This window comes from Periplaneta americana, chromosome 12, assembly GCF_040183065.1.
Source record: "Periplaneta americana isolate PAMFEO1 chromosome 12, P.americana_PAMFEO1_priV1, whole genome shotgun sequence".
Taxonomy (NCBI): Eukaryota; Metazoa; Arthropoda; class Insecta; order Blattodea; family Blattidae; genus Periplaneta; species Periplaneta americana.
The window spans coordinates 133,679,322-133,694,478 of record NC_091128.1 but is presented as its reverse complement, the minus strand read 5'-3'; the positions used below and the strand labels follow the sequence as shown (position 1 = coordinate 133,694,478).

At 32.9% G+C, this 15,157-nt stretch overlaps 1 protein-coding gene across 3 annotated transcripts in view; it reads left to right on the top strand.

The window, feature by feature from the left end:
* LOC138710898 (clavesin-2-like) overlaps nucleotides 1-15,157 on the top strand; it is a 161,880-nt gene that overhangs the window by 99,933 nt on the left and 46,790 nt on the right. The window lies entirely within an intron of this gene.

Genomic DNA, 15,157 nt, shown 5'->3' with positions numbered 1-15,157 from the left:
GTTCGATCCCCGGCGCCGGAGCGAATTTTTCTCCTGAAATTTTAAATTCCGCTGATGTTAAATAACTTAGATATTGATACAGCGACATTAAATAACGATTTGATATGAACTTGTTGGAAACACTGGCCACACGTGTCTTAACTTGAAGAGTAATTTATAATTTCTATTTGAATCCCTCTTCTCCGCAGATAAGTTATATGTATGTATGTTCAATCAAGAATCCGAAGACAATAAGAAAACTTATGAGACAACTAAGCCAGGAGATAATGTGATAGGTAGTCGGTTCCTTTCCACCTAAATTATACACATACTGACTAGTAACATAGTTCATAAGCAATTCATATGAATGTTAGGGTGATAAAATACTGGTTAAAAATTATAGTTGGGGATCAGTCGCTTTTACGGTCGATTTGCTAAAAAGTTCAACAAAGAGAGGGATGGGAAAAAGTGTAGGTTTATAAACTGTGGAGAGAGCTGCATCATATAAGAATGGGAAGGATGTGGGATAAAGGAGATAATAATGGAAGGAATGATTGGCGTAATGTGAAGATGTGATTAATTGGTATCGAGAGGCAAAAGATTGAGCTCCAATGTTCGGAAAAGTCCTCACTACATTTACAATTAGATCTAATGCTTAACTGGGGGAGGTGTGACTGCATAAATTCTTGTAACAAAGACAGCAGACCAGGTTTAGCGTGGCTAAGATTGGGAGCATGGAAGGGTAATAAAATTGTCAACGAAGAAGGAGATCGCCTTTGTCCACTTTGCGGGGAAAGGACTCCTATAGACATATTTTATCGCAGTGTGTCGAATTGGAACATATCCGGAGAAAATATTTAACATCGTCAGTGCTAAGTCAGAATAGGGGTTCGCTTGCATGTCTTGACCTCATGGGGAATAGAGAATGCGAACAAAAGACTGGATTGTTCCTCTTGAATGCAAGACAGATTAGAACTTCAGCTGTTTAAGTTTGTGATGCGAACTGACGAAGGGATACTCAATTATACACTTTTATGTCTGTTTTAGGTTAGGATATATTATATAGGATGTTTCGTTTGTGCCATTTTCATTTTTATCTGTGTGTTCTTTTGCAGAGTGGTTAGAACTAATCATAGGTGAGGGGGGGTGAAATCTACAAAGTAGGAGTTGTTTTACACAGCACGTACGGTCAGGAGACCCCCGCATTGGATATAAGAAAAAACTCTGATAATATAATAATAATAATAATAATAATAATAATAATAATAATAATAATTTATTTATTTATTTAATCTGGCAGACCTAAGGCCATTATGCCTTCTCTTCCGCCCAGCCATACTTTAATTGTAATAGAATACAATTGATTACATAATTATTACATTAATATCTAGACCATAAAACAACATGAAAGTAAATAATGAAGGTTGGATAAGTAATGTTAATAATAATAATAATCCGTGGCGCTACAGCCCGTGAAGGGCCTAGACCGACCAGCCGGCTGCTGGCCTCATGCCCACATGCCGAAGCAGAGGTGGACGATCATCCAACCAGAATGGAGGTATCGTGTGGTTAGCACGATGATCCCCCCAGCCGTTATAGCTGGCATTCGCAACCGGATTTCGCTACCTATCGTAGCTCCCCAAGTGCATCACGATGCTGGGTGGGCACCGGTCCCATACACTGGCCGAAATTTCATGAGAAAATTTCTTCCCCCATGGGGATTCGAACCAGCGCGCATTCCGTAACGCGAGTCCTAGGCAGGATGTAAGTAATGTTAGTGTGACAATAATAAACATTGGTAAGAAATAGTGATGATAATAATAATAATAATAATAATAGTAATAATAATAATAATAATAATAATAATGATGATGAGATAATTTAAATATTTATTCTGTGATATAGCCTATATAGTACATCTATATGTATAATATTGCTCAATAAACCCATCTGCCGTGAAAAAAAAAGACTTAGTTCATTAATCAGACTTAAATGCATGCAACAGAATTATTGTTATTCCTTTGACACAAATCGTTAAGTGAGATGTACTGGTTGATAATAATAGATGTTATCAGCCAGAACCTCAATCAGAGGTATCCGCAGATGTAATATCCGTTAATTGGGGATTTGTGTACTTTCCCATTACATAGTTTTGTGTCTCGTACTGTATATAATACGTGTATTCTGATTTAATGACAGTTCACATTTGTAATGCAGAGTATACGCCAGGTTCCTGACAAAAAGCAGTTCATTCAGTAGAATGTTTCCGCCCCCGGTATCATGCCGTACTGTTATATCCCAATCATGAAGCGGTTGCTACATATGTTTACATAACCATTTCTCTTTAGTTTTTATAATACAACGTCCTGTTGCTGTGTGAATACATATAAGGGAAACCACACAGCGGCAACCTGGCTCTCGACCGGCGATGCGATACGCCAGTGAAGTCAAAGCCAGCGCATTTTTCTGACCTTGACGTCGTGCGCATGCATCAAGCGCTAGGTATGGAAGAAGGAATAAGCAGCCTGTTGGATTAAGAAAACAGTGGTACAAAAACTTCAAACGGAACTTGAAATTTTATATCGTTATTTTTATTATGATTCTTTCTGTTTGATATTATCTATATTGTCTGTAAAACAAAAGTACTAACACCAATTTCTTAATATTGAAGTTGTGTTTTAAACGTTAATAACATAATAAAGAGTTAAGAAGGAATATTCACATAAATAAATAAATAAATAAATAAATAAATAAATAAATGTGAATATGCAAATAAGTAAGTGAATAAGTAAATAAATAAGTAAATATATAAATAAATACTTATTGGTCAGTAAAAAAAATGTAGAATAAATCGGCCAGGTCTATGAAAACAGATTCGTAGAAGGGTTACATAATGTTCCTAGTAATTCGTTGAAGATGGAGATTTAAAAATCATTGAACTGCGCTCCATCGTTAGAATGAATTTGCGCAAGCATACAGGTCACGCTATTATCCGTGACATCACAGCACGGAAAGGAAAATTTTGCTATCAGTTCAAGATATATACACACGCTAACATGTGGCCTGAAAAGATTCACTAATATTAATTGCAAAATCTCGGTTCACCGTTTCTGTGATCATATTAAACTAATAGATAAACGTGCAGTGTATGCGAACGAATTGTTAAAAATGATATTTGTTGAAACTGAAGTACTGAATCATAATGAATGGAAACTTCAGAGGAAATAGCCTACCTGTGAATAAAAATAGTGACGAAAGCATTAAATAATATCCAATATTGTAAATTATATAAGAGAAAGCAATTTACATGCACAAATTTCACTCCCTCAATTCAAAACTCTAATTACTCTTAACAACATTATATATACTGTATATTGAATTCTGAAAACTGTTTATTAATCTAGAAGTATTATCTAATCAATATACCAAATTTCAGCACTATTGGCATGTAGAAATGAAATTCATTTTACTAAATTTATACTAGCGAAAGGTATGGCCCCCGTTATTTACGTTATAAATAGGGAACGGAATTTGGAGTAATAAAAGCTAGTATTGGCATCTACACAGTCATTTGTTTACAACCCTCTATACCAAGTCCTCCCCTTCATGACATATTCGCAGATCTCTGCACGTCAACAACAGGTGAACGGGACAGTTGTCGCATAAGAACTTCAACATGCAGGTTTGAAGTTCAGCGTAGTGAAGTGCATGTACAATGCCGAAAGTGAAACCAACTAACAATACAAAATTGAAAGACTATATTTGTAAAAGCTAAGATCGAGTATCAAAATTCAGGAAACAATTCCCTACATTATCGCTTCCCCCATGTCCAATTCTTAAGAGATCGGGGTCATGGTTAGAAGCTTGCAATAATTATTATTACGCACATCACCTCCAATCTGTGAAGAAAGTGGTCCAGTCATTCGATCTTCAAATATGCCAGGAACTGCTAAATGATATAATAATAAAAAAAGAAATCATGGATATTAAGTCTAATTTTTTTATATTTACGGATGCCATTATTCGATTAGTACAGTCAGGAGTAGAACTAGTTGAGCAAATAAATATTATGTGTACTATTGTAAATAAACTGAGGCAGTAGAAGATAAAGTAGGAAAACGTGTTGGTGAAAAAATGAACAGAGTTTTGACTAAAAATGATAGGTACAGTATTCTCAGTCGGATTTCAGATGCACTAACAAACACGTGTCCCAATGACGTCATTCAACATGTGAATTTAATTGACGTATTTTGTTTCAAGTACTCTCCAATTGTCTCTGCAGATGTAGAGCGGAGTTTTTCCATGTTAAAAAATTTCCTTCCTTGCAAAAGAGCAAAGTTGTGTTTAGAAAATTTGAAAATGATATTTACAATTTATTATAACAAGGCACAGCAGGAATAATTGTTTCAGCATCAAAACATAGCATTAATTGAAAATGCCATTTCGTTTGGCTCTACATTTTGTTCAACATTTAATGATACTCTATTAGGCTATGTTGTAAATATTGTAGTATATATATATATATATATATATATATATATATATGCATTCTAAATACTGTAGTGTACGTTGTGTACATATTATCATATTTCATGATATTGTAAATAAAGGTTTTTTAATTTAGCAGACTCCTGACAGAAAAACACACACATTCAGAGTCGAGTTCCATACAGAAGACAACTATCAGCCATCAATATTTCCCCTGACACGCGAGGACGAAGAGATTGATATTTAATTATGTATATTTGTAATGTTGTTTATTGATGTCTTGTGCGTTGCCTAGAAAAACGCATGTAGTTCAGAGTGAAATGCAGATTATGTATGTAGGCCACTATATGTCATTAAACTATTCCATATGTTTATTCTGAAATACGTTTACAGCACGTTGCGTGTAAGTTTGTATGAAGTGAACTGTACTCGTCCATGCTCTGTGACGCAGCTCGCTTGACAGTCACTGAGCTACGAATATCTATACTACGTTTCACCATTCGTTATAATACTCCAAATCCCTTTCCCAAGTTATAAAGTATTAATTTACTACTTCCAGAGTAGTATAAATTTACGTTCAAGGTTGTCTCGTTAGTAATATTAATGCTTATTATGTAATTTATGTAGTCTCCGCATACAAGCCATATAACTTAATATTGTCTATCATCTGATATCTTCTTCTGCCCCGAACGTTTTTTTTCCGTTCACCATTCCTTCAAGTGCCATTTAGTAGCTAGACAGTTTCTTCTTAGCTTACCGTGTCATATATTTTGTGAGTTGAGTAGACAAATTTACCGACAGAATCTTTGCCTATGGTGTTCCATAGGAAGCTGGTTTAGCTACACCCGCGACGAGATGAGATGAGATGATATTTATTGGGATAACACAGGAGAACCGGAGCTCCCGGAGAAAATCTCTGTGTTACCTGGACTACGGGTTTACCCAGCACAGTCATAAATCGGGGGTATGCCGGGGGTCGAACCCGGGTTCTCAGCCACTATACCACCGTTGTTAAATATTAAATGTTTTGTTTTATTTAACGACGCTCGCAACTGCAGAGGCTATATCAGCGTCGCCGGGTGTGCCGGAATTTTGTCCCGCAGGAATCACCGTTGTGGATATATTGAAAACATTAAATTTAATAATACATTATTATGATGATGATTATTATTATGATCACCACCACCACCTTTATCATCATTATGAGATGCAATTTTAGACTTCGTGAAAAGAATGGATATGAAATGTTTCCACATGAATATGTGTTATAGTCATAACTAGGAGGCGGATTGATATGCACTAAAACGGAAAAATTTGCATGTACATGAACGTATGCACTTAAAATCAGTGTATATGCACCAAAAATAACAAAATATGCACCGTTAAAGTAAAAAAAATAATAAAATGTGTTTTATTTTAAGCAATTTGCTATTATTGATGGTTTTCCTATTATATAGGTATATACGAATACCGAGACATAACTTCATTTATTCCTGCTGGAGTTGCGTATTTTTGTAAATTGTTAAGCAACAAGTGTTTTATATTGTCTATACGCAATCTTTTTAAGTGATGAGAAACTCCCTTTAACATCAGAGGGCTTTGTTGATTGCCGCGGAATTGCCCACTGATAACAATGCACTGTCTGTATGATGGCATATTGCAATAAATAAAATACAGCTGCTGTAATGTATTTCAATGTCTCGTTTCTTCTGTATTCAATTTTTGCTGATTTTCCGTGTTCTTAACCTTGGTTTAAGCACTAGAATGCTTAAAAACAATAATATTATACTTTTATATTCGCTAAAAGCTGAAATATGCATTAATCCCTTAAATATACACTATAAAATCTTGAAATTTAGTTGCAAATAGCTTGAAACGCATTTATATAACAGTAGCATATGATCTGCAACTAAGGAATAAAACATGGAAATATGCTAAAATCCGCCCTATAGTTACAACGTATGAAATTTGTAACAACAGATGTAATATTATCTGCAGTTACAACAGCAAATAACATGATAATCAAATGAAAACTATGATCGTAAACGAAGATGAGTTTAGAACCGCAGACATAACCTTCTATAGGCCTACATTTCAAAGACGAATGCCAGCATGGTAGAATGAAAGTGAAGGTCTTATAGGCTTAATCCTGTCAGATTAAATAAATTAACTGTATTTACAAAGATTGGTAAATGATAGAGGGCTAGGGTTGGGAAGTTACGCGTAAAAGTTATTTGTGCGAGATTGTGCGTATTTGCTTGTTTTCCGCACAGAACCAATACGCGGTAAGTGTGAAATACCACATTCAGTGTTCCCAACGTAACACACACAACAATTTCCCTCTTCTTACCGCTTAAGCGCGACATCCATTTTACTGCTTTAGGCTTTTAACATATTATTTTTAGAGACGTTTAACATAGTAATAATTATAAATTGGAAACTTACCACTGCAATTTCACCTAAATTACAATGTTAATTATTGTTTTTAAATATTTGCAAAAATTAAGTAAAGTCTACTACTCCACGAAAGCTATTGTATTCCTGATACAAGTAACATTAAGGAAGCTGTGAAAAAATCAACAAGACTCCAGATGCCGATGTTATTACTGCAATATGTTATATAAATAATATTGTTAAAATATTAAAATGAAAAATAAATCGTTACATAACCTTACCGTTTGTTTTAAGTTCGCATTTATAGACTGGGGGGGGGGGGGAAGACAGACGTATATCACGGCCTGCTGGAGTATAGATATTTTTGTTCTTTAAAGTTGCCGTCATTAAACAGAAACCAAGATGGAGATTTCATTGCAACTAATTAGAAATTCGTCTTTCAGGTATGTAATAAACGAGCTTCGCACAAAATAATGTACGATACACGAGCGGTATGTTTGTTTTCATGTTCTCGGAAATTAAAAAAGCTCAACTACGTTTCGCTTTTTCAATCTTTTCCTCGAACATGAAAACGTCAACATACCGCTCTTGTAATGTATATTACTATTGTGCGAGATCGTGCGTATTTGCTTGGTTTCCGCACAAAACCAATCCGCGGAAAGTCTAAAATTCCACATTCAGTATTCCCAACCTAACACACATAACAATTTCCCTCTTCTTACCGCTTAAGTGACATATTGATTTTACTGCTTTAGGTTTTTAACATATTATTTTTAGAGACGTTCAATATAGTAATAATTATAAATTGGAAACTTACCACTGCAATTTCACCTAAATTGCACTGTTAATTATTGTTTTTAAATATTTTCAAAAATTAAGTAAACTCTACAACTCAACTAAAGTTACTGCATTCGTGATGCAAGTAACATTAAGGAAGTCGTGAAAAAATCAACAAGATTCCAGATGCCGAAGTTATTACTGCAATATGTTATATAAATAATATTGTTAAAATATTAAAATGAAAAATAAATCATTACATAACCTTACCGTTTGTTTTAAGTTCGCATTTATAGACTGGGGGGGGGGGGGAAGACAGACGTATATCACGGCCTGCTGGAGTATAGTGGAGTTTTCTTCAGAAAACATTTTAAATTAACAATGTTGAAGATAGATATTTTTGTTTTGCAAATTTGCCATCACTGAACAGAAACCAAGATGGAGATTTCATTGCAACTAATTAGAAATTCCTCTTTAAGGTATGTAATAAACGATCTTCGCACAAAATAATGTACGATACACGAGCGGTATGTTTTCTTTCAATTCTCGGAAATTAAAAAGCCCAACTACGTTTCGCTTTTTCAAACTTCTCCTCGAACATGAAAACTTCAACATACCGCTCTTGTAACGCATATTACTATTTCCTACACGACGCGTAAAATACACGAAAAATGGGTAATTACTATCATAAATGTAAAAATAAATGCAATATTAAAATCTTGCTGTGATACATAAAAAAAACAAAGTATTAAATTATATTGCTCGAGTTCTTAGGGTAGCAGTGTGCATTATTTGCTGTAATTCATTCGAACTTTTCATATTACAGTAGCCTAAGTCTTAATATTTTAATCTATCCTTCGAAACGATGAGTCGACACCACACTGTGTTTCCGCGTGTTGTTCAGGTACTCGCCTCGCCGATACAGATCTCAGAGTTTACTAGTCATGAAAGGCTGCAAACGGCTTTCATCGTGTGCATTTTGTCATTATGTTTCCCACGGTTCTCACTGGCATATTTTGTCTTTATATTTTTTGCCTATCGCCCTATGCCATTGTGGTAATGGATAGTGTTTTTGTGCGTGATTCAGGCTTCGTTTATTCTCCGTCATCAGCTGACCTAAGAAGTCCTGTTCACAGAGGCCAATGTTAAAAGAGAAAACACAAAGTTTGTTGTCCTCTTAAGAACTCTCTGTGGACACTTTTCCAGAGGCAGCATCTTTCACTTTTACTACACTTGTTCGTGATCATATTGTAATCCGATAAGTTAGTCTAAAACAGTAGTCTTCATCTCAGTGCACTATGGAGCAAGTACAGTTTGCTTGCTAGCTCAGTTCCATCCCTTAGACATCAACTGTGCAGCAGGAGGTGGGGGAAGGAATCAGGTGATGGCAGTGGCGTCCATTCACTTGTTCAACCCTTTTAATCAGTCTCTAATAATTATAATAAACAGGGAAGAAACATGTACTTAATTTATTTTAAGAGGAACTGTGTAATAAGTAAACCACTTTTCAGTTTAAGACAGGAAACAATATGTATTTTTCCGTTATGTATTGTATCGGTTTTGTTGGCTACTGCTGATTCTAGAATTAATAATGCAATTTGGGTCATAGATACCCTATTATTTTAGATATAAATTATTTTTAACAAAGTAAATTGTTCTTTTTTATATTAAAGTAACTGAGAACTTACAGACCTATAGACCTAATGCATTTTCACTATTACGAAATATTAAACAAATCGAATCCATTAGTAATATTTAAATCATGTCATCCTATTCCTTTGTTCAAGTGTCGTCAATAAAATAAAATTAATTATCCATTTTTTATCTGACACTATATATCACAAAACCAATTATTTGTTATTATGTATAACATATGAAACATATTATCGTTTATGTTACAAGGCTAAAGTAGGCTTAAATTATTTTATTACAATGTAAATTACAAATTATAAAATTTATTTTCGCTGTTCGTTAGCATTGGTTTTCCTGGATTTTTAAATCACTTTTTAATTTAAGACAGCAAGCAAGTTGTACTTTTTCGTTGTGTATTGCAGCGGTTTTGAAAGCAAATAGTTTTTTTTTTTTTCATATTAAAGTAATTGAGAACTTACAAACCTATAACGCATTTTCACTATTACAAAATATTAAACAAATCGAATACATTACTAATATTTAAATCCTGTCATCCCATTCCTTTGTTTAAGTGTCGTCAATAAAATAAAATAAATTATCCATTTTTTATCTGACACTATATATCACAAAACCAATTATTTATTATTTTGTATAACATATGAAACATATTGTCGTTTGTGTTACAAGACTGAAGTACGCCTAAATTATTTTATTACAATGTAAATAACGAATGATAAAAATTATTTTCGCTGATCATTAGCATTGGTTTTCCTGAAGTTTTGAATTCGTTTTTCCCTCACTAACTGGTTTATGTTAGGTGTCAATGCTCGTGTAGAACACAATGGAAGAAGACATTGTAAATTATGGTCAGAAAGTTGGCTTCTGTGATGGGATGCGTTGGCTTGGATCGACACACTGCACACTACTACTTCCTCAGCCAGCGTCTCGGCGCTCCTAACTAATATGCAGGCCAGTTGACGATGGCTGGTCTAGAAATTTTAAAATGATGGGGTGGCATAATGAACTTCAGTTCACAGCAAGTTCCGAGCGTTTAGTAAGGTTTTATAATCAATGATTTTGAAGTTAGTAAAATTCTCTATTCAAATTAAATGTTGGAGACGACATGTTTTACGCAAAAATACCTTTACATAGCGAATATGACCAACTTGATATTATTCCCACAAAACTTGAAAATAAAATCTGTGCGTAAAATATAGCCTACATTTTGTTGCGCGATAATTAAAAAGACGGCAACACAGCGACTTCAAGCACATAGAAGATTATGTAGTTTAATATTAATTTACTTCCATTAATAGTAATACATGTATCAAGAGCAAAATGAAGATGTTCATAGCGACGGCTACGGAGTTACTGCCGAGGGTCTCTCGTTTAAACATGAAATTTCGCCAAAGGTTCATACATTATTTTGTCGTGCTTTAATCCGTAATTGAATAAATTGAAACTTTTTAAGAAGAGTTTTAATTTATAAATTCATTTTGTGTTTGTATGTCTTGTTTAGCGTGTTTTGTTTTGGTATCTAGGGACCACAGTCTAGTATATACAGTCACGAAGCTTGAGTTGTGAGGGTGCTAGGAACAATAGACTGTGCCGGTACTGTTTCGCATTGCCTGTAATGAGGCGATAGTAGCGATCCTAGTGGTTAGCAACTATCTAAGGATGCATATTTACTACGTATTGAGCTTCGTAACTGTAGGGATTGTGTAGGCCTACACTAGGAAAAAAAAAACGAATAATAATTATTTGTTGGGGGAGGCCATGCATGATGCTGTTATTTTATTTATTAAGTTACCAGTCTCTGAATTTAATAAACATTGTTCTGTTATGTTGGAAATGATGTTGGAATCTGCTGAAACCGAAATTTCTTCTGGAGTTCTTATTAAAGCCAAACAAGCTGAAGATAAGTTGTTGCCAATTAAATCAATGTAAGTATAAGTAAACAAACGACATTTTTTTTTTTTGGCTCTAGGTCGTACAAAAGTTTTTTTTACGCCCAGAAAGGTATAATAGGCTGTATTACATAATTATATCGGGAACAGACGCATTATAGTATCCACCCTAAATATAAAAATATGCTAAGCCACAAAAAAAAGGTCAACGGAAGTTGCGTTTCGATCAATTAAATGACCGATATATTGTTTTCATTATTTTGCCAACCAATCAATATTATTGAAATTAGTTTGATCGTAATCATGGCGGCAATTTCGAATGCTATAGTTAAATATAAGAAAAGAAGTGGATCAAATTCTCCCTCTTGATTTAAAATGTAGGCCTCGAAATGGAAATTATGGAATTATAAACAAGTTGTAAACTTTTTAGTAGCTTTATCCATGAATAAAGAGATGTAGGCTATGTTTATGGTTTTTTATGCGAATGTGGTTTACTTAGGAGTGAAATGTTTTGCGAAACATGCAATCCTGGGATGAGACTGAATAAATTTAAAAGTAAACAAGATGAACTCCTGTGGAGATGTCATTGGAAATTACAAGGTATTAAATGATAGACACAGGAACGCCGTATCGTAGCACTTTGTGAAATCACTCGGATAACGGAGAAGATGAAACGGAACATCTCCAGTGAAGTCCATGATAAAATGCTAATTTTACACCAATTTTGTTTTTAATTCTTTTGTCCAGGGAAAATACTAGTAAAAATGTGTTTTTGTGAAAGACTAGTATTTTTCCCTGGACCAAAAATGATGTATAAATTGAGTAGAATTAATATGCTATAATATATTGCAAAGATGTCTAATATGAACTTAATTTTATTGTTGTATTAATACCAATGTTGTATTGTTTGAAAGTTTAATGCTATTGTGTTTAAAGTTTAGCTTTGGTTTGTTTCCTTAACTTTATTTTGAATAAAATTTAATATATTGTATAACAAAGGTGACTAATATAAGATTAATATCATTATTATTGGTTTTATTAAATTATACATGTCTATAGTACTATGTATTTAGTACTGTTAAGATGGCATACTTGATATAATAATCGAAAATATACAATATATAATCGATACTATGGAATACTCGGGGTGGGTCTTATAATGCATATGTTCCTTATATCGTATCCAAGGAGAAAAATTGAACAATTATGGACTAGTACGCCACAAAATAATGTATTACTTCACGTATTAAATCGTGTAAAAGTAGTTTCCTTACTAAATATAAATTACTTTTAATTGTTATTAAATATTTATCATGTAATTTACGCGGTCAACCTACAGGGGGCACAAATGCGTGAGCTCGCATGAATAATATCCCCATTAAATTTAATCGTGTGGGGAAAAAGGATGAGAACATTGTCACAAATACATAGAAAATGAAATATTATAATAATTTCCACTAACTTCGCCTCAGTATTTTGCATATTGAGAATATAATACTGACTCTCCCGTGGCGCATTATATTACGATCTACTAGCTACATTAATTGAGAGTTATATTGTAGTTGTGTTGGGGCTTGTTCGATTAGGGACTAGTGTGATATAGAACATGGTAATATCACCACATACAGTATTAGGATAGAATGATTACCTTGAGGCTATGTAACGAGATGTAGCCTGGGAATCTACAAAATTGGCACGACTTCAGTATTATAATTTATTAACGTAATGTAGTAAGTAAAAAATATGAATGTATTTGGTTACCTGATTGAGGTTCTGGCTGATATATTATCATGCAGTACATCTCGCTTGACGATATGTGTCAGAAGAAGAACAATAATTGTTTGTTTGTATCTGAAGTCTGATTAGTGGAATATGTAGCTAATCGGCGATGTATGTATTGGAGGGGGAAAGGAACTGACCACCCTACCCTATTATCTCCTGGCTTAGTTGCCTCATGAGTGATGCCTTACTGGTGTTACTTATGAGGTTAAAACCTGTTTTCGGACAGTTGACTAAACAATAAAAACATAAATATTTGGTGTGAATTGAATTATTATGGACACAGAAACTTATGTTACAATATAAGTATTCCTGCGTTTGGTTACGTAGTCACCAAGCATCCCGCAACAGTGTATGACGTATATGGTATAGATCAATGGTACTAAACCTCAGACACAGAGTTCAGGTCTACTGTTCAGTGAGTAAGGCAATTAACATGCTGAAACAAAACCAGAAACAAGTACTCGATGTAAATAATTTTGCTTTAACTGTGATTCATTGTAATATTGTAATTTACACTATTTAGGCCTACAGTATTTATTTATTTATTTATTTATTTACTTACTTAGTTACTTAATTACTTATTTATTTACTTATTTACATACTCGTTCTTACTTATTTACTTACTTACCTAAGTACTTAGTTACTTATTTATTTATTTATTTGTTAGGTTTTTGTTTTTCTTTTTGGTTTGTTTATTTATTTATTTATTTATTTATTTATTTATTTACGTACTTATTTACTTAATTACTTATTTATTTGTTTACTTATTTATTTACTTAATTATTTACTTACTTATTTACTTATTTATTTACTTATTTATTTATTTGTTTAGTTATTTATTTATGTATTTATTTAGTTATTTACTTATTTATTTATTTATTTACTTAATTATTTACTTACTTATTTACTTATTTATTTACTTATTTATTTATTTGTTTAGTTATTTATTTATTTAGTTATTTATTTAGTTACTTACTTATTTACTTATTTACTTACTTATTTATTTATTTACTTATTTATTTACTTAATTATTTACTTACTTATTTACTTATTTATTTTTGTTGTTTATTTATTTATTTCTTTACTTATTAATTTATTTACTTATTTATTTACTTATTTAATTATTTAGACACTTATTTATTTACTTATTTATTTATTTATTTATTTATTTATTTAGTTATTTACTTATTTACTTATTTACTTATTTATTTATTTATTTATTTAGTTATTTACTTATTTATTTATTTACTTATTTATTTACTTATTTACTTACTTAATTATTTACTTACTTATTTACTTATTTATTTATTTAATTTTTATTTATATATTTATTTACTTATTTACTTATTTATTTATTTGTTTGTTTGTTTTTGTTTGTTTGTTTGTTTGTTTGTTTGTTTGTTTGTTTGTACCTACTAGGCTGTGTTCAGTTACAGCGTTCACATGTAAAACATGCATTCATAACTTAATTTCTATAAGCAATTGTGAACACAATTTTGACTTTAATCCGTTGTGTACTAGCTTCCCATCACAGAAAGTCGACCGACACATTTTCAGAACTGAGTCACAAGCATTGGACAATGTATCTTGTAAACCGCACTCTAATTTGTAAGTAGCGGTTAGGAGGATTAAAGACCGTTAACGGTACCAAAGGGAAATATGAATGTTGGGAATGGCATCTGAAAGGGGTGGGTAGCTTATTTACAAACTATACCGAGTAACAATATTAACTTTTAGTGTCTATAAATCCGGGCAATAGTTATAAAGTTTTTGATTGTCAGAATCATGTATGTTATGACAAATAATTTAAGAATTATTAACTGTAATGGCTGTGAAACTTGGACTTTCACTTTGAGAGAGGTCAGTTTTATCGTGCCTATAATTTGCAATGAAATAAAGGACGATCGACAAACAAAGGATCGGCGTATCGTGATCCTGAATAGGATCTGGTAACGACATCGTAACGTTATCTAGCGATATGCAGGAGTGAGGAATTTGAGGCCACGAGCTGACGGTCACGCGGCAGCCTAGGCAGTGTAACTCGAGAGTGAGAAGCAATAGAATGTTCGTAGTAGTGTCAAACTATTCGAACCAACCAGCCTACAATATCGATTGAACAATAATCAATAGTCGACAAGTTCAACGGGAAAAATTCATGAGTGAAAAGAGAAAATTCATAATATCGAGGCATATGTAGC